Source organism: Oreochromis niloticus, linkage group LG1 (genome assembly GCF_001858045.2).
Source record: "Oreochromis niloticus isolate F11D_XX linkage group LG1, O_niloticus_UMD_NMBU, whole genome shotgun sequence".
Classification (NCBI taxonomy): Eukaryota; Metazoa; Chordata; class Actinopteri; order Cichliformes; family Cichlidae; genus Oreochromis; species Oreochromis niloticus.
The window spans coordinates 11,264,566-11,286,369 of record NC_031965.2 but is presented as its reverse complement, the minus strand read 5'-3'; the positions used below and the strand labels follow the sequence as shown (position 1 = coordinate 11,286,369).

At 38.6% G+C, this 21,804-nt stretch overlaps 1 protein-coding gene across 5 annotated transcripts in view; it reads left to right on the top strand.

Moving 5' to 3' along the window:
* znf609b (zinc finger protein 609b) overlaps positions 1-21,804 on the top strand; it is a 79,072-nt gene that overhangs the window by 2,504 nt on the left and 54,764 nt on the right. The window lies entirely within an intron of this gene.

Below are 21,804 nucleotides of genomic sequence, written 5' to 3'. Positions count from 1 at the left end.
TGTGGTTTTCTCATACCAGCTTTTTGGCATAGAGGTGTAAGAGTTCCTCATTTAAGGCTTGGTATGCAGTCATTAAGGCCTGACGGGGCTGTTAGCGATGATTTCAAGTGACTTATGTGAAATAATGTCAAGTCAATAGGAAGTCACGCACATGACCCAAGGCAGCATTAAATGCATTCATGCTGAGGTATTGTGACTTTGTCACCTACAAAGAACGGTTCATATTATTTCCAGTACAGCTAGCCAAATAAACTATATCAGGCATCAAAAGGATCACCTTAACCAGACTAACATTAATTTGCTAGTGGTTCCAATAAATGATTGAGGTCTTTTATGTAGCTGGAAGAATGTTTGGTCACTACGTATTATTAGCGACTTGTTTTGTATTGATTTCTTTTTGAACACTTTGTTTTACCTAGAGGTTTATTACTCATTCTTCTCATGTCTTTGTCACATTGAAATCAATACAAAAGACGGTAATATAACAGTGTTAAGCCCAGAGGATTTGCCCTGAAATTGAATTCATACATGTGAAAGCACTGGTGTCCCTTTTAATAATAGCAATGTTTCCACAGAGCAAACATGTCCTTTGCTATTTTTTCTTTTGGTGGACAAAATTGAGCAATTTCACCTTTTCAAAGGCAGTTCCTCTCCATCTGATTACCTTTTTTTTTTTTTTTTTTTTTTAGTAGTAATTTGTTCTAATCATTGTAAGGGTGTTAGGAGCCTTGTTGTAGCATGGCAGATAGATTTTATACAGTCTGACAGACCATAGCTTGTGAAGTGACTGAACACGAGAGGAACGCCACTTGAGGAAATTTCCATTTCCTTATTCAACAGTCTGATGTCCTTGATAACTCAACTGCTGGTATGTAATGTTTTTTAAAAGGACAGCAACTGACTGTAAAAGTGACTAATGTACGTGATGGGACTGGGCTTTGGCTCAGATTTGTTTTACGTTAACTGTGACCAGCCTTTCACCTTTTTTAAAATCTGTTGTGTCTTAGACTATATACCAAAGAAACACTGTGCAAGAAGAGCATTAAAAAGTGTTTGTTTTGAGGTCCGGGGCATTAGATTAGTCCAGGACAAGGGGATTACGTTGGCTTTGTAAGGCTGCCATCATCTCGTGGCCACACGCCAGCTGATAGCAAACTCAGAAAGGATTTAACCTATATCCTCGAACATAGCTGGTCATTTGAAGGCTTATGGGTGCCTTTTATTTTCATTTTATCCACATATGCAATAATACTCCTGGGTTTTACATTAGCAATGAAATGGATCACATGAGCAATGAGACGCATATGCATTCCACAGTTCCCTTTGTGAAGTGGCGAGGGCTATAAAGCAGTTAAGTGTCAATAGGCAGGTTGTGATTAGATGGAAAATCTTTGTACTTTAAAACATACATGCAGCGTTTCTCCAAGGTTAAGATTCTTTTGAAGCAATCCTGTCTGAGTGACGGGGGGGATGGGCTTATTGAAGCACTGCAGGGAAGCTCTAACATGGAACGCTTGAGTGCCTTCAGAAAAACAGCATTACCTACCTACATGACCTGACCTCCAAATAGTAGTCAGTAATTGTTAATGCAATATAGCACTTGGTTAAAATAGCTACTTTCCCACCTACCATAGTGCATACTGTGTTCCATTGGAACAGCTAACCTGCAGAGGTGCAGCTTTCGCTATTTCCTTTGCATGTGCACACAGTTGAAAAGGAGTGAGAGAGATACCTGGAACTCCATTTCACACTTCTAGCATGAAGAGAAAGTAGCATAGGCTTTGGTAACCCAATACGTTCTGATGGCATATTTAATTCCTTTTTTGGGGGCAAAAAACAACTTAAGAAAACTGTTGATTGCTATCCGTGTTTATATTTTTAGCCTGTGTGTTGCACACTTGGCTACCTGTGAATTTTGACTGTGCTGTATCTGCTTGTATTTTAACAGCTGACAAGGTCATATGATTGTTGGGTTTTTCTCTGTATCTATTATTGTACGATCTACTGTACAGTATAAATCGCCTTGAGGCGACTGCTGTTGTGATTTGGCGCTATATAAATAAAATTGAATTGAATTGAAGTCTGCAGTAAGTTCAAACTTTGATTAAACAGTTCCTGTAATCGATGAAGTGCTCTGTGGAGTGCCCTGTGTTGTTTTTGTAGCTTGTGGAAAAACAGGTGGGTGGAAGGTTCAGACATAATTATGTCATTTCCATCATCTTTCGATATGAACATGACTGTGGAGATTACAATGTAACAGGCCGCGGCAAGGCTTAAAAGCTGCGATACACCTGAAAAACAGCTAAATATTACTGCAATGCGTAATTATGTAATGCAGTTATTAAAATGGTGGGGTTTTTTGTTTTTTGTTTATTTTTTATTTGCTTGTTCAAGCATAGTAAATGCAGGACAATGGAAACTGACAATTAGAATAGATGGCAATATTTGTTGAGCCATCCATTGTGTGGGTGGGCTAGGGAAGCTTGCAGTGGGGGGGGAAAATGTACCTCAGCTGGCCCCCAAAATAGATTTTAGATATGAAAACTGATTGTGTGGATGTTGCCTCCGTCTGTATTTCCTGAGGCTACCATTTTGTTGACAAAGTTGACGATGTGACAGTTGTCGTGCGGGCTGTAATGTCGTATCAGAATATGCAGCTCTGCTTCAGGTTTTACAGCTTTGATTGGATTTCTCACTTGTGAATTGCCCATTACAGCAGGGGAGGGGGGGCACTTTGAATGCTTGTTGCACATCTGCTGTTTTGCCAGAAACCAGTGATCCATCTTTTCCTGGGATGTGAGCCCAGGTTACACTCAAGTCTCCCCCACACAGGCTATAAAGATATTGTCAGCTTTTGTGGCGCAGCACAGACTTGAGTGCTGCAGAAATGCTGTCTCATTTGCTTTTGGTTTGAAGTATCGTCCCGTGTGATCGTAGAAAGGAAAGCCACAGCAATTATGGGGGTCGATTCAAATGGATAGTTGTGTTTCTGTTATTACAAAACCTTTGGGTTTTTTTTTTTACCACACCATTGCATTTAGTGCTGGCTTCACTCCTCCATTCATAAGCAGTGTGACCTCATTAATCAGTGGTGTATCACTTGTTCCTGACAGTGGTGATCTTTTCGCTGCTACATGCACATCTATAAATGGTTGATTAAAATAGTAAAGAAAATGCTACAATATAATATTATTTTTTTTATAAGTTGCTCTACAGAACATACAGCGTATCCATTTTTTGACGCGAAGCAATTAAGTCTTTCCCAGATATAAGCTCGCTTTTAGCTGTAGGAATGTCATGGTCTTTTATGAAGATATGTTTTTGAGTTGAGCTTAGTGTAGAGCAAGAAAGGTCTTTGAAGTGATGCGCGGGAATTCCTCAGAGCACATCAATAGTGTAGCGTGGTGGCAGTGAGTGGGAGGCTCTATCCCTGTTGCCCTAATCATACAGCAGAATCCACTGTCATCTGTAGAATCAAAGAGAAACCGTTGTCGCTCTCAGATGACACCAGCCTTGCTTGTTATATTGATGAGTAAATGAGAGAACATCCACAATTGCTGCAGTCTAATGTGAAAAACATGGATGATCAATTGGAACGGCAACCACTTTGACGAAGAAATGGTGCTCTTTGAGTCCAAAACTGTGCAAATGTTAACAGAGATCTACTATCCTGTTTCATCTCTCTGCCCGGGCATGCATGGAAACAGATGTATAGAGTTTTAATGTCGTTTTAGTTTGAAACACATTCCCATCAAAGCGGCTTCGGTTTAAAGCCCACCAAAGGGTTGTCGTTTGAGGTGCACGGCGATCATGTCCAGTTCCTTTTTACTGTGCATGGATAAAGAATTAACTGGGATTAAAGGCTGTAGTTGTTTGATTTTTGCAGGGCTCAATATATCATGGGGCTAGTTTATTAGGCATTATGTATTTTCAGCTGTTCAGTAGTGAAGACATCACTGAAGAATTTAGTGCTGGCTCTTCGAGCAACAGTAATAGGCCAGGTTTTTGTTTTTGAATTGTACAGTGATTTGAGATGTGCTTTACACTTACGTTATCGGATAGAACAAACTGGAAATGGATGTATTGCAGATTTATTGGTGTTGGTGTAAATGTTAAATGTGTTGATATGAATTGTTTTTTCTTTAATAGAATTTAATACAAAAAGATGTTGAGTTAATTTAGAAACATGTATCATTCGACGTTTGTTGACTAGAAAAGTTCAATTTAGTAGTTAAAAATTTAAAAAGAGCTTTCTTGTGCTAATTGACTGATATCACTGTTGAAAACCTTTGTTGTCTAATGGCTCAGTCACACTAGAGTAAACCATTGACCTGGTTTGCTACCGGTGATGGATTTCAAGTACTTGTGGCGACCACTTTCTGCCAGGGTCGCCTTTGGGGAGGGAACCTGTTCACAAAAAGTTGTGGGCTGATTCAAACTGACTGCAATCGCTCTGAGACAGATTAGTGGAGGTCTGGGAATGACTGCTGTGTAATTTATAAACACAAATCGATTGCCAAAACATTGCAATTGATCTGAGTCAGTCTGTGCCGATGAGTTGCCTATCTGCGATGCATTGTTTTGCAATAAGAGACTGCGCTCAACTGGTTGTCATCTGGTTGCCAAGTGGTTGTATTCTAGTTATTTTCTCATATAAAAGCAAGGTTGCCAACCATCTATCATTTTGTAGTTAAGCCCTGCCCTGCCATAACTACATCACTATTCATGGGGGAATTTCCAGTCTCGACTGGACTTTGTTTAATGTGAATTTTTGTGTATGTAAACAGCAACAGATTTGCGATTGATACAGATTTCTCACAGTGAATCACCATATTATCGTAAAGAGATTTCATGTAATTGCCAGCTTGACCCTATTTAATCACAAACTGATAACAAACTGGCTCTGTTTCATTGCCGTTTATCACCATCTTGACACACCAAAGTCGCTTTGAATAGTGGTAACGAACCTAGCAGTTCATTGCACAGAGAGGCAGTAATTTTTATTTTTTGGTGCTACAGTCTCCCGCCTCTGTTTTATCTAGTGTCACTGTAGCATAAAAGTCAGTATCAGCATTGGTTCCAAAAATCCAGTATCAGATGGGCTTAACAAAAAAATCCCAATGAAATCAACCAATCTTCTATATAACAGTCAGCTTTGGCATGTAGTTACAGGAAATCTTATTTGGGCCCTCAGGCTTCAACAGTACTAGTTGTTTGGTTACCCTGGGCGACCACATCTGGATCACTTCCAACTATTTTGTGTAGTCTGCTGGCTACACTGATTCTTGTGTCCTTCTTCTACCGAGGCCAACCTGATTGGGGCTGTTGTGTACTGTTGGCAAAATATGCTTAGGTCTATGATAATAATCAAAACACAAAACAAATAATGAACAACACAATAAACAAACGCCAAACAAAAACAAAGGGGAAATCAGATCTGTAACATTGTGTCGGTTAGCAACATTATCCTGCGCTGTGGGAAATTTATAATGAGACTCTTTGACTGATAATTAGTTTATCAAAAAGATAATCACCAGATTACTTTGTGTAACCAAAAAATCCGACGGAAAGCACCACAAAATGCAAATGAATTAAAATACTACTGCCAGAAATCAGGAAATTTAAATCTAATCAGCCTGCAGGAAGTCATTATTATCTGTCCCTGTTCATTTTTCCAATTAATCTGACAAGGCGCTGGAACAAATTCACTTATTTGGACAGCAAATGTAGGTCTTACCCCGATAAAACTGTGTTATGCGATTTCACAAACGATCAAGGAAAATCAGTGGAGAAACCCGGTTACTCTCAAGAGTAGAGATCCCATTTAAGGTCGAGATTGTGGCCAGAGAAGGCAGTTAATCAAAAACACGCAAATGGAGCAGCACTCGCACATACTCTCGCAAGTAGTAGCTCTTGTGGCTTTAACATTAGTGGTTTGAACTGTCCTGACTGGTTTGCAAAAAAAATATGGGTGTGTAATGTTTCACTCAGCTGCTTAGGGCAGATTTATGCCATTGTATTAAGATGTAGCAGTGTGAGGTTAACACAGGCTGTAAAGGGTTCATGGGAGTAATGGAACAGCTTAGTCTTCACCATCATTTTCTATTTTTTTGAGAATGTAAACAACATGGACATATTTGCTTTTTTAAAATCTCGTAAGCACAGCATAGCAAATACATGAAGGTAAATTATATTACTTGGTTGGGAAATAAATACACAGCATGGCACAAAAATGTACAACACATCCATCTAGTGAGGTAGCAATGCCACGACAGCCAACGGGTTAAATCCTACGCTGAACCATAAATCACTTCCCACGCCGTAGGCATCTACAACAGGAGCAGAGAAACAACTCGCCAGAGAAGCATAAATTCAGCTTTAGTGTTATTAGTAGTGAAATGAAATATTAGGATGCTCCAACGTGTGAATATATCGGACTAAATATGCTGCAGCTAAAAAAGAGCACACATGGTATTGTCTGCATATTGTGTGATTGGTTGTTTTAGCTTTTACTTGTAACATACAGTAATCTGCCAGAGAAAGCCTGTTTGCTTTGCATTTTAATTTGGCAGCCGCTATAAAAGAAAATTGATGATGCTGGGGAAAAGGGAGAACAAACAGGCATGGGGAATAGGAGAGGTAGATGGAGAATTGAAGGAGAATCATTTGCATTGGTGACAACACGAGGACAAAGCAAGCAAACCTGAGCTCTTTTACTTTTCTAAGTGATGGTGTGTTTGAACTCAGACATAGCTGAGTTGCATTTTTGGAGGCGGAAACACATTTCCTTTAATGGATGACCAAGCGGTCACGGTGGCAGCAAATGTGTAAACAAGAATGTCAAATGTCCAAATAAGGCGAATGTATTTAAACTCACGTTCTAAAGGAAAGCTGGTGTGCACCTCCTCTGTCACATGGTGCAGCATGGAAGATGCACTGTAGCTCCAAATATTAAAAACTATATTAAACAGTATTGTCTAAGGTTAATACACAGTGAAAAGTGGGACCACTCGTCAGCTATACCCTATTATAGGTATTGTGTAATACGCAAGTCAAAGAATATGATTTAATGTGGCTATTTTCCCATTACAGAAATGCAGCATAGAATGCGTTTCTTACCTCACATACGATTTCCAGCACTGCAAACACTGGTGGTGATAGAGTGTGCACCTCAGGCCTTACTGTCAGATGTTACTGCCTACGTTTCTGTGTGTGTGTGTATGTTTTTATGAGCAGTTGCGTTGTGAGTCTTTGTGCTTCAAGTACAAAGTTAAAGTGCCCTTTAAAACAGAGGCAGCCTATTAATTTTCCCAAGGAGCCACATGAAAAACTGGGACTGTTGTGGAGGGCCACGCCAATAAGCTTATAAGAGATACAATTAATATTGTAAGCAGAACTTAGTGTAGCCTGTTGGTCCCAGTTTCTCATGTGGCCCTTTGGGGAAATTGATTGCCCACTCCAGATTTAAAATGTGATTTTTACATAGTGTGGTGCAGATAATTCATCAGCAATAGATTCCACGCTGTCAAAACCAGTTTTCTGATCGAGAGTGAATGGGGTCCAAATTATTGCTTACTCTTGATACTTGTCAGTTTTTGAACGTGACACTTGTGTCTCAGAGGGACAGATCAGTGCAGCATTGATTGTGTGTAGCCACCATGTTGGAGTGACAATGCCATTTGAAGCCTCGCTTGTTGACTCGGCCCCTGTTAGGCAGCTGCTGGAAGAGAGGCAGGCAGTTATTTGAGGTTAATGGTTGTCCTCGGCCTTTCTCTAGTTGGACATTCACATGGCAACACCACAACTGTCTATGGTACAAACAGTAGTGCAGTGTATTAGTCACTCACCAGTGGCCTGCTGTCTTCTCATAGTTGGACTTTTGACACTCTGCAGGAGCGGTTATGCCAGTGTTCATTGTGGTGCTGTTGTTGCTTTATTACTGATTTCTATTGTTCAGTCATCCTCAGTGTAGTGGGTTAATAGAAGATTCCTCGTGGAATAAACTAGTATAAAAGCCTGAGACGTCCAGAGAATTTACGAGTAGATACCATTAGCTTGACTGAATGCACTGTGTGCAGATGGGTATTTCACTTTTCACTAAGAATTTGTTGGAATCCTGCCTGGCGAGCTGCCCGTGCAGGAATGCATGTAATAAACAGTCGACAAAAGACTCTAGGGAAAAAAGTAGTGTCTTTATCTTTTCTGCTGCACACACACACAGACACAGAGAGCAGTGTTATTCAGGGACTTTCTGCTCTTTAGCCCAAGGCCATGTTCCTTTCACATCTCTTCCTTCTCCCTCATTTGTCAGTCAGTATTTAAGTTAATAAAACAAGCTTATTTTAGCTCGCACATTTCAGCTCCTTTTTCGGTTTACATTCTGGGTCGAGGAGGAAAACCTTAATATTGATTGATGGGGGAAAGATCATATATCGGCTATTCAGAATAATACTTTAACATTTCACTGGTATATGCATACTACACCTGATTTTTTTTTATTTTATTTTATTTTTTTAATATTTATACTAAGACTTGTCATTGAAATACATTACAATTTAGCATTCTTACTTTTGCACCTTTTCTCTTGTGCTATAGTTTTCTCAGTTTCAACCCGAAAGCTTGATTTTTATCTTTAAAATGTAGGGAAAATACATAATGTACATTATTAGTGATCTGAAAAAAGTGTGATTTCGCAACAAATGTGTATTCTCGCATAACATTTTTGCAATCTTATGCTGTCGTCTAAATGCGTGTACTTTTCTGGCATTCCTGTGTAGAATTTGTGGATCGGTGTTTTGTGGATGGCTTCCAACTACTGCTCCGTCCTTACAGGCACCTCACTTGACGTGTCAAACTAAGAAAGTCCGAAGTCCATGAGGCTCTGCTGAAGGAGTGTTCTTCCAGAATGATGATTGTGATATCTTAAAATGAGGGTAGAGATTCTCCCTTAAGTAGTAAACCAGGTTGAGATCTGGTGACCGTGATGGTCATAGCATGTCAATCACATCATTTTGTCACCTATTGAATATTCAGTAAGACCTCGTGCTCTCTCAGTGAGGCATTGTTATCCTGGAACAGACCACTCCCATTTGGATAAAACATTTCATCACAGGATAAAAGGTAATGAGGGTTAGCCCACACGTCTACATTATGATGAGTGACTCATCACTTTTTTCCTGTTCTCTGTAAACCATTCTCATGCCTATGGTTTTTGCAACACTAAACACACTTGTGTAATGAGAGGGTTAAGCCCTTCAACCCTCATCTTGAAATCCCTCTGTATGTAATTGTTATTCGACTGTTGTTACTGACAGTATGATTGTGCCCTGCATTGGAATTTTCAGCCAACCGAGAAAGAGTTGGTCCGTTGTTTTTTTGGTACTTGCTGCATAGTCATCAGATATTCGCTGTTGGCAATATTTACCCAAACATATTTACCCAAGTTTTCCATAGATGTAAATGCAGATGCAGTTTCCTGCCAGTCTGTGACTAAAGCTCCTCCCTGCCGTTTTACTGAAACTGAGGTCTTGCAGATTAGCAATTGCAAGTTTACATGAAAGTGTTTGTGGTAGCTGTGATTTCTGTGTACTGACTGTCCTCTGATTTAAAAGTGTGAAAAAGGAAATGTGCAGCCTTAGTGCGTGCAGTATTGTCTAAGTCAAGAAATCAGTCAATGATCTAAATTTGATGACTGACAGCAGATACTCGGAGTAAAGTCTCAAGTGAGGAGGAGCTTGATCGTATCAGTTTGACTAACCACCTCAAGCTTCAGCCATGCTTTGTTTGATTAAATTAGCCATTCTTCTTTGCTTGACTACAGCTAAATAATCAAAAAGAATAAATTGTGTGTGTTTTCTGAAACACTTTTTCTTGAATTTAGTGGAAAATGTCATGATGTCAAGTAATTTTGTGAGGGAGAATTCGTGAGGTCCTATGGAAAGATACCCAAGGTGCTAAGGGAATCCAGCTACACTAGGCTAAGTAATAATATGTTGAAGCTGGTCTCTGTTGATGTTCCAAACAAAGTTCTTATAAGGATGTCAGCCACTCTGCAGCCAACACTTAACAGGAAGTTATTTTAAGCTTAGAAGACAAAGACAATACCAAGACTTTCTCTTGTCAGTGGGACATAAAAAAGAATCACCAGACAAATTTGGTCAAAACAGATTAAAAGGTTTCGGTAGTGCCCCCAAAGTAGTGTGTACACAATGTTTAACCAAAGGAAAATGAAAAATACACTGGCCTTATTGTGACAGCATAGCTGGCATAAAGCTTTTGGGTAGTAGGGACCAACATCTATGACATTACAGAGTTTTTATCACGTATTTGTTGTGTAATGTTTCTTATTCTCGCCTTAAAGGTTAGATTAATGGGTAGGGGTAGGTATTAGTTCATGTAGTTCACATCTGTGCATGCCCTGTGGTCATTTTATTTATAGAGCACTAACCACCATGGTTTGCCTGTGGGTTTAACAACATATTTATAGTTTAGTATATGGAAACATTAAGTTACGGCATATGATGTGCATGACCTGCGTCCATTATTGACATCACCTCACTTTGAAAGCTGCTGCTACAAGAAATTGAATATAGGATTAGATGCTTTGTTGTCCTAAGGGATTGCTGGGTGTATCCAGTGTATATCCAATGCTAAAGGAGATGATAAAGAAAGCACTGAATGACCTCTCCTTTGCATTTTGAGATTTCAGCCAGCTCTTAGAGATTTCACTTAGATATTTCAGGGTCATTTCACTCAGTGTGCAGACTTCCTAAGCAAAATAAAAAAAGAAGAAGATAAAAGACTGATTTCCTACTGCTAAAGCCTGGGTTGTTTATTTTCAACAGCTCACTGACTCAAGTTTAAGACCATCTCTAAAAAGCCAATGAGGTGCTGAAAAGAAAATGCCCATTAAACAGAAATCATACCCCATCATGTCGAAAGCAAATGAGCACATGTGAAAATGATATTGAGGAAAAGGGCTGATGTCTGTGTGCTTACCAGCAGATGTTATTAAGTTGTATGGACTAGTCCTCTTGATAAATGTTATTAAAATGCTGGTGCTCTTGGATACACTTTCTGTTATTTGGCCTTGTGTGTTTTCAACATAATGCATTCCTCTGCTGAGCTCCTGTTTAAGTATTTAGTATTTATAGTATTTGGATTAAAAACACTGCCAATCAGGAAGTTGCTTCCACTTAATGTTTGTTTACTTTTTGTTTTTGTTTTTGAATAAGTCTATTTTTGAACCTCTGTTGATGGACGTGGATCTTTTGGCACCTAGTATGACAAAATGTCATCTTTTTCCACTTTGCTTGTCATGTAGGAACACTATGTTGACAGCAAAGTAAGACAGATAGTCAAGACCAGACATTAAATTCAGCACAGCAAACACGTAACGCGAACATACCCTGAGGTTTTCATTTTACCAACATCGCATATCTTGCTTTGGTGGGGTTGTAGATGTCGACCTAAAGTCAACACAAAGCACTTCAAGAGCTCCCTTATCTACACTTGTTATTCTCCTTCCTTTGAATAATTTAGTTTCACGGTTAATGAGTTTGTGCTCTACCATTGCAATAAGCATTACTAAACCAGTTTCATTTAGAAACTGTTCAAGTGATAGCAGTCAAAAAAGATATATGTCTAGATTGCACTTGATTTTGTCTAGTTTGTGTTTGATGTACTCGATAATGTTGCTAAGCAGCTCTTTGTAATGTACTACTTGATCCTTTTTATCTCACAGTCTTGCTGAGTGGTTGTCACTTGCCAACAGTCTGTAACCAAATTAGTTTAGGCTTGATAAGACTACCAGAGCTGTGGAATGAAATTTCATACTCTTTGTTGAATTATCTTGAACCCCTATAGAAAGCAGACCGTTTTGCGTCAAGGGGAACCTCTTCATCAGCTCTAACTGATATTACCACAGTCATTGCTATGGTCCCTTCTGTTTCAGTGTTTAAACAGCTCAGATGCTAAATATACTGTTGCATTGTAATGCAAATGGCACCATCTTTTTTTTCTTCTTTTTTCTGTTTTGGCTTAAAGGGCTCCATCGAGTGTTTTAAGTCTCACTACCTTCTGGAGGAATGTAATGTTGTCGAAGTCAATCATCATTAACACAGAGGAGATGTTACTCTTAAACAAGGCAGTTTGTCCTGCAGTATTAACATTCTAATTTTACCACTTTGTCCTTGTCTGTGCAGTCTGTGTATCTCTTTGAAAACTGATAAACAAAGCTCTGGTTTTATCTTTATTTTTCCCACTGACATTTTAAGATATTGGAAACAATTCCACCATGAGTGTTGTACACATTTTAAATAAAAGGAGAAAATAGCCTAGATGTCTTTGTGCAGCTGTTCTCATTGACTTGTTAGTGTTGGGGATTGAACAGATATATCAGCTGTTGGTGATTCAGAGTTCGCAGCTGGTAGTTTTTAGGCATTAGAAGATTTTACATGTGTGTTATAAAAAGAATTGAAAGTTGAATTGGGCTAGTTTATTTTATTAACTGTCTAGTTTATATTGTTCTACCACAAAGTGCTGGTTGGTGTAACATATCACTCAACCCTGTTCTATATGAGGCTTAATGCTAAGTAGTTATTTTTAATGAAATACAGAGTATTGGTTTAGTGTGTTCTTTTAAGTAATAACTTGTTCTTTCTATCTTTCACTGCTATATAGATGATAAAGCCCCTGGTGTGGTATTTGTGACGACGTTCCACTTTCATGTTGGTGTGCAGAGATGACAGGCTAGATAAATACTTGTCATCTTGAAGTGTTCCTGTGGCTCATTAGCTGCCCCACGCGCAAACATATAGATGGATGCAGTAATATATTACTTAAAATTCATTAGTATTATCAACCCTAAAGTCTCTCCACTGGGAGATTACGCATTCAGTGTGCCTATTCTGCAGCTGACCATGGACGCAAACAAGCGTGCCGCAGTAGATGCCGCCGCTGCCGCTACATCAGCTTCCATTGAGACAGAGTGCCTCAATTATAGAACGGAGAGAGCAGAGATAATTAGAAGTGTTTTGAGAATCTTAGAGACTGGCGTTGGTAATTCAGAAATCATGGCAGAGTGGAATGGCTCGGCATGTTAATGGAGTTGCTCTTGTTTCTGCTCGAGTCCTCTTTGAGCAGAGGAAAAATCAATATGGCTCTTTGTCAGTGTTTTAGGATTGGGGGTTTCTTACTCTCTTGCCAACGTGTGCGTGTTCTTTTCGCCTTCTGCATCAGCTCTAACCACAGACAAGCCACAGTGTGAGTATTTATTTCTGCTCTTAGGTGAGTCTAATTTCCTTTTAAAGTACCCACCACTCTTTGACTACTTGACAAAATTCAGATGGTCTTTTAGTGCATTTTTATTGATGCTTTCTTTTCCATGAATAGCGGTGAATAGTGTTAACACTGTGCTGAGGTTATTTCTAAGAGCATTTCACTAATACTTTGTGACAGGCAGAAGAATTTGATTTACTGGGGCAAGCATTTCCATTATCAAATGACCGTAAACGCGCTTGATGTTCTGTAGCTTTGAATCATCTGAGGCATATGTTTATTTCAAATAGTTCAGGCCTGATATTTATCTCAATTTGATTACAATTCACGCAGAGTCGCCTTAATCTGTCAAGTACTTAGACCTGCAGATCAAGGCTTTATTCTTTCTTTTAATCTATTGATATCACTACCAAAGGAGGGGGGAGGGGCATAAGCTGTAAAAATGCAGCACCTTATAAAAATTAAAGTAGTTGTTAGCCCCGTCTGTTGTGCCATTTTTCATTTCTTTAATCTGGCAGCTTTTGTTGTGCAGAGCGATCATCTCAAAATGCTTTGTTTAAGCATACAACATAATTACAGTGGCTTCACTAGGCGAGTAGATTTTTATATAGCCCCCAGCTGAATCTCTTGGCAGTTACCATTTCCCCACTATTAGACATGTCACTTCAAGATGTCATCTTTTTCCATCCCTGACATTTCCCCTATGACTGCAGTCATCTGCCTTAAATAGATACTACTAACAATAAGGTTTTATAATTAAGGAATTTGGTTTTCTTCTTGTTACAGTTGCTTGAAAAGTTTGTACCGTTACTGATATGAGTGATTGAGTGATTACACAAATGTATACACCTTAAAGCAGGTGGGTCCCCCCCCCCCCTAATTTGTAAAGGTACAACAATGCAGAACTGGCATGATGTTCTGTTGGTTTGGTTATCAGCTGTGAGCTAAACACTCAGAAGTCCATTCGCATTTCCTTCTGGAACAAAAATACAAGAGCTTTAGCGAGGCACACGTTGGAACGGTTTGACAACGCACCAGTGCAGAGTTGGTCTTTAAAGCAGGGCGAACACTATGCCAATTTTATTAATCATGCAGGATGTATTAACTCGCTGCCAGAATCTGCTGTTTGTGTGGTCACAGAAAAATAAGCCTGCCACACATGAAACTTAGAATGAGAGTGAACACCAAGCCTGGTCAGTTTTGTACAGTAATAATGGATCACTTAAGTTAATTATGAATGTGTTGCTCTTGTCGGCACATTTTGTGATATGCCAAATATTTGAGTTTCCTCAAGTGCTTATTAACAAAGACTTAATCTGACTGGTGGCAACATATTTGCATGTCTGCATTCATCAATCAGACAGTAATTATTAGGAAACCTTCAAAATCTCTCTGGAAGTGATTGCAGTCAGTCCAAGTCAGACTGGGAAGGGTTGCCTCAGGTGACCTGTGCAATCGTCTTGCAGAAGCGGTCATAAAAAAAAAAAAAAAAAGATTCAATAGTTTTAAATGATTTTTTTTTCCTCCCTGTTTTGCCCTGACATCTACAATAAGTCACAGCAAAAATAAAATGTTGTCTCCTGGAATCTGCAAAGGCTTGTCTTGGTTTTTGTGCACGCTTTAATACACCTGCTCGGATACGGTGCTGAGAGGGTGTAATGTCAAGAAGTCAGTTTCCTAATGCATCTAACCTTTTCTGTGAGCAAATAGTTTAAATGTCAGTGTAGTTGATCACATAATAGATTTTATTTATTTAATATTCCAAAACAGTCTGTGAGGCAGCAGAGGTAAATATTTGTAGTCAGGTTTAACATTTACGTTGGCATTTCAGCTGTGATCAAATGATGACTACGCTGCCTTATTTGTCCACCTTAGTGTTTATGTACTGATGTGACATTGATGCAAGATGTAAGAGAGTGTCACTTCTGTTCTGTCACCTAACCCATTTTACTGGAACACTACTGTGGACAATATACTTTTTAAAGCGGCGTTGTGTAAGAGCTTTAAATTTTCCTGCCCAACAGCAGCTCTTCTACATCTGGTTTGGTCTGAGTCATTTTTCTGCCAGTCCAGAAGTCATGGAAGACTACTACAGAAAAGACTGAAAGACTTTATATTAAGAGGTTATAGGGTGTCGAGTATAATGTATTAATTTAAAAAAAAAAAAAAAATCAATCTTTTAGAAATGGGAGATTGCAAAATTTATCTTAACTCATATGGAAGGCAGCTGTCTAGTGAGCCTCCATTTGCTTAGCATTGGGAGTTACTGTTGTTGGGCTCTTTACTGCTCAAGATGCTGGCTGACCCACAGACTCCTGATTCCCATCACTTTGATTGGCTGCTAGTGTTTATTTTTTGGTAATCAGCTCAAGCACACAATCCAATTACACAGAGGTTAGTTTGTGAATGCGCGCCCTGAGTGAAATTAAGAAGATCTGAAAACATCTGTAGGCTGAAGAACATGGCGTTGGGTTTTAACCCCCCACCTACCACCCCTCCGCCCAAAGTATCCATAATGACATTTTACAAGACAAAGTAAGCATTCAAGTTGGTCTTCTTTTGTCATGTTGGGCTTCTACTAGCAGTTAAAGCCATCACATTTGTTTTTTTTAACACACCACAGACATCTAAACAATGCATGTGAATGTGTGACATATCAGACCAATCAGGGCTGAATACATCAGGTTAAACAATTGGGTTTCCCTACTATTATGACTAGTAAGTAACAGTTTTTTTTAGATCAATTCCCAGATCAAATGGACAAACAAAACTGTGCTTGATGTTCTCTACTGTTTGTTACCACATTTGTTACAGCAAATGGTGGAGACAACATAGTCAAGTGAAAAATCAGGTTTAACTCTGGTTAATAACAGTTAAATTTGTTAATGTGAGTGCTGTCTAAAGCTCCTCGAGTAAAAAAAATAATAAGAGTCTTTTATAAAAGCTTAAACAGGATAAATAAAAGCTGGATTGTAACTGTTCCCACCCTCTGCCTTCATTTTACACAACCACAGTGTACTAAATAGCCATGTGAACAAACTAGAATGAAGTAGTAGCATAACTGTTGGCTTAATTTCTCTCTTAACTTCAAATCTGTCAGATCTTTCTAAACTTACCTGCGTATTAAGAATTTATTATATTTATAGCTTTATATACCTAGCCAGTAGCTAAGCCTTGAATATGGAAAGATTAGAGAATGCCAACCCTAAAGTGGACTTTATATTCAGCATTGAATATTTAGTATTTGTTTATTTATCACAAGGCAAACTGTCATTGCAATACTAAATAATGTTATTGCAAGTCAAAGATTTTCCCTTGGATGTGAAGCTAGCCAGGAGCATCGACGTCACTAATACTTCTGTGATATGGGGGGCAGCCAATTACCAGGGCTACAAATGCCACTAGATTATTTTTGCACTGGACTTATGTGCCATTGTTTGGTTTAATAATAATTTAGAAGAAGTAAGCATGCAAATTAGTGTTTATTTGCTATACTCTGCTTCTGTGTTACAGTACAATCAATTATAGCCATAAGCTAAACAGCACAGTGGTGTTGCTAGGCAGAATATTAGGAACAGATTCTAAGGGAGCCTTGTTACTGTGTATCTTATTTCTCAGTATTCTTTTTCTTTTCTTTTTTTTTTCCTATCATGGACAAATTATTTCTGCCTATTTCGGAGAATGGTCAGCTGTTTCCGAATAAATGTAAACATTGTAACTGTTTTTGTTAAATTATAACTGCAGTTACAATGTGTGGTCCATTCTTTTTTTCAAGAACCACATGTTATTGGTTAGCTGACTCAAAACCTGTTTTGTGCACAGGTAGCGGTTATCCCTTCATTATTTCTTGATCAGCTGAGCAGTGAGAGAGTCTGTAGTTTATTCCAGCTGTGGATTTTTCTGTGAGTCAGCATTGTGCAATCAAAGGAACTGCAAAACCCAAACCGCAGGTGCAACATTAAAGGTGACCAGTTAAAAGTTTGTTTTTTTCAGAGAGAGAGAGAGCTTGGGCTTGGCAGCATATAGAGACCTGGACATTAGATGAAGGGAACAGTGGTGCATGATCACAGGAGCCTTTGCAAAGGAAACAAAATTGCTTTCATAGCATGCAGTCAGGTGAAGACAACTCTCCAGGAGGTTGGCATATCATTATCTAAGCATAGCATGAAGGGAAGACTTCACAAAAAGAACTGCAGAGGGTTTACCTTAAGGTACAAACCAAGAGCCGAAAGACCAGATTAGACTGGACATGGCTTCCAGCGGTACTGGGTCACTGGTGTTTATTGATGATGTGACAGATGACAAAAGCAGTGGGATAATCCAGAGTGTACAAAGAAAATACTGTCTGTTTAGATTCAGCCAAACGTAGCAAAGTAGATGGGACGCTACTTCACCGTACAGATGGAAACTGACCCAAAACACTGTGTAAGCAATCCAGGAGCTTTTGAAGGTAATGAAGTGGAATATTCTTCAATAGGAAGTCAGTCACTTGATCACAATCTAGTGGAACATGCATCTCACCTGTTGGAGATAAATTAAATACAAAAAGACACCTGAACTAAAACAAACAAACAAAAAAGGCAGTTAAAAGAAACCTCAGAATAATGTGTTGGTGTCAGACTAAAGGCAGTCATCAATTGTGATTCTTTCCATTTGTTTAATTACATTTGAGCAGCTAAAAGTGGGTTCAGCAGTCATTTTAAATGGAGCTAGTTGCTGGAGACTTTTTCCGTTAAAGGAAACATCTTGTTATTGAACTACTGCTGCACAATAGAAGAAGCAGGCAAGAAGTTACACAACCATCAAATTAACTATAGCACAATTGGGAAGACTGCAATCCAGAAACATATGGAGCAGCCAAAGCATGTGAAAGTCAAACAATGCTAAATGTAAAAGGGGAAAAACAAAACATTGTGTTCAACCAATGGAAAAAAAGAGAGAGATAGAGAGTTCTAATGTAATATAGATTAACACACTGTTATACACCCAGATCACTCAGATTCCTTCTCTTAATTCAGCTTTTAGTTTCCACAATACCGTAAAAGTAATATGCATACACATTTTGATGCTCCCTTGTTTTGGGTCATTATGCTCACTGCGTTTTGTTCACCTGTTAAACAATTTGAAACTGGGAATAAAAGTGGCAATATGATGGATTTTAGGATGTGGATAGTGGAGCTGAGTTGTTTTTTTTTCTTTTTTTTCTGTTTTGTTTGTTTTGTCAGCTACACGAATGAAATATGAAATGAATACGAGTGGTGCATTTTCCTAGCACAAGTGCTACTGGATATCCCTCACTGTTCAAACAGTCAGTGCTTGATATAGAGAGTCACAGCTATGCGGGGAATGCATTTGAGATTTTGCAGGTGTTCTTCTCTGTGAGATATGGTAAACCAAATCTCTCCTCCAGCCCTGCACGACAATTTAGAGCAACTCTGGAGAAACATCTTTCAGTCCTTAATAAGATGTGGTGCACTGAGTTCAGGATGAGGTAATAATCATTATGACTAAGTATGCACCTCAATAAAAAAAAAGAAAGAAAAGAAACCATTATAGCATTATATAAGCTTTTTTTATTGTTATTATACCAGGAGCTGCAACAAACAATGCCCTGGGCCCCACTGGTAGTGCTATTAAATATGTGTTTATCATGGCATGCAATAATCTAAATGAATGGGTTTTCGTTGCCATGTGTCTCAAGGATCTCTGGGTTTGCGATAGTAGGATACAGTAAGAAGGTTCCTAGCAAAGATAATCATGCTTAATTTAAGGGCACGTCTCATTTATGCCTTACCTGCTCTGACTTTTGATTTAAAATGTGTGACGTCCATTGCCGGCTATTTTTGTCAGATTTTGGAGAATTACCCTCATTTGAGCCCTTAATAGTGCAGTCATATTTTCTCTGTCAGTTACCGGTAGTAATAATAGAGTCACTTGTCATGTTTCCTATTGTGTCTGTGTGTTATTTTTCACCTTTCCGCTGTATTGCTTCTGTCTGCCACACTTGGTAAGCAAAAAAAGGGAAAATAAGGCTGACCGGTGCCTCAGTAGTCATTTTCAGAGCCTTGTTTACAGACGCATACTCTAGCAGTCACATGTAGAAAAACCACATTATGTCAAATCTGAATTAGCTGTGTTCCACATGAAATAATCCAGAAATCACAACCCGCTGTCCTTTTTCTACACTCTCAAGGCTAAATCACCCCTACATGGCCTCTATTAGATAGCTGAATGAAACTGGATCTGTAAAAAAAAAAGGGGGTGGGGGGAGGCTGGGGGTGCAAGCACTGTGGGAGTTACACAGCCTGCATGCCTTTCACTCAATGAGGCACTCTTTGGGACATTTCCTCAGTGCAGCTTTTTCAAAAGGGGCTTGCGCTGCAGCTCCAGCAAAAGGGGCAGTACAGTGGGTCAACTGCCACTAGAGTTACAACCTCTCTTTTGTCGAGGTGTTGGACAAATTAGACCTCACAACTGTTTACCCAGTCATATAGGGACAGCTGCATCACTCCGCCCCCCCAAAACCTGTCACTGATGGTCGTTCCTTTGGGGAGCCATCTGTGAGGAATAAGCAGCGATCAAATGATTGTTCAACAGTTTTACCTCCGTCACTGCTGGGGGTGATCATTTAACAGAACGAGCTGTGTGTATTGTGTGATCCAGCTGTGATGTTTCCACTGTTTTTCTTAAAGGAGCTAAGTCAGGGTACATGTTAAAATGAGCTGTTAGGTGTAAGTGTGCACCAGCATCTGTGCTGCATCCTTTAGATTTTTTTCCCCCTGAGGAGGGTGTAACTGAACTTATAAATATAGTCTTGTGTGGGTATGTGTCATAACTGGATAATTTGGTGTAAAGAATAAATCTTTGAGCTCTTCCATTATAGAAACATTTATTTCACTTAATTGTACTACCAGCAGTAATGAGGCAGAAAATATGCTAATATCTCCATATAATCTCTTTGGGTGCTGTCACAGTTCTTGGTGGATACCACAGGATTCAAATGAGCCAAATACACATGAGTAGAAGTCCAACATTCAGATGTGAATTTTAATTATATTGGTTTGTGTGTCTTTTTTTTTTTTTTTTTAAGTGTGCATTATGAATTTATATGCTTTATGAATAAAGTAAAAGTAAAATGCTTATCCATTTCTTTTAACTGGCAAGTTTGATATCTCTAGTAACACACTGTGAATGATGTCCTTGATTTTTATCAGTTCTTGACTCACCTTTCTTTACTTTTATAGAAGCACTGTTTAATGCCAGTTGTTCATTTACCCATTGATTGATTGTAAAAAAGGTTGGCATTAGCTGAATCCGTGTAGCGAGTTGATTCTGGATTCTAATCAAATTTTCTTTTTACATTTTTACTCCACTACTACTACTACTACTACTACTACTAGCATTTACAATATACATTAATTTTTACAGAACATCCCGTGCAACATTTACATCGGTTTGCTACACGGCATATTGCTGCCGACCAAAACAATTGTAGTTGTTGCAGTTTGTATCTCAGCGACACATTTGCATTTCTGAGAAGGTTAGGTCCAAGCTAATTTGACTGGCAGATAATTAGATGTAGCTGAAGCATAATTTTACTATGAAATGTAGCAGAAAATGAAAGCTAATCATTTTGTAGACCCACCTGACTGTAAATAGTTATAGCAATAAGCATCATTTTTAAAGGAGCACTTTAAACAGGATTAGATGTTTGGAGCATAAGCAAGTGTGAACTTCAGCATTATATTATAATGATTATAATATGTGACTTCCTCTGAGGATATTTTTTTATGTGATACAATATTGTAGGTATTGTTAATAGCCTATAATGTGTAAATACAATCTGTATGAACTCAACATTACTATATCTATCAGGCTATTGCTTCTATTATTAGCATTGTTTTATTCCAGTTATTTTACACATATCCATGCTTACCTTAAACGGTGTTTCTGCACCTTATTTTTAATCACTATTGTTAATCACAATTTTTATGTAAATTTAGTCATACATTACCCCTACATACCCGTTGCTAATACTAACCTAATGGCAAGTTATTACTTAAGTAGTTGTATTTTGACACTAAACTGTAAAACTGTGTGAGGCTGTGCTGTGCATTGGTTAATTACATGGAGACATCATTGTAGTTTACAATAAAGCTCCTAGCAGACTTTCAGTGTTTCTTATAGTAAATAATAACCTCTTTTCACAGTCGCCCACTCACAACAAGCACGCTAACAGCTTGATTTTCACATTGAGCTCACATTTTTTTTTCTGAAACTCCAGAGGAAAAAAACAAGAACAGAAAACTTGGATCTTTATACAAAAAGATTTATATAACTATCTTACCTTTTTCAAACCCAGATTTGAGTTCTGTTTTGAGAGCATTTTTTTTTTTTTAAAAGATTCTTTTCTGACCATTGTGATCTGCAGTATGTCCACAAATGGATACAGCTGGGATCTGCTCAAGAATGTCATATTTATTTGCCCAAAGATATAAAAAAGTGATGACCTTTGGGTTACATTGT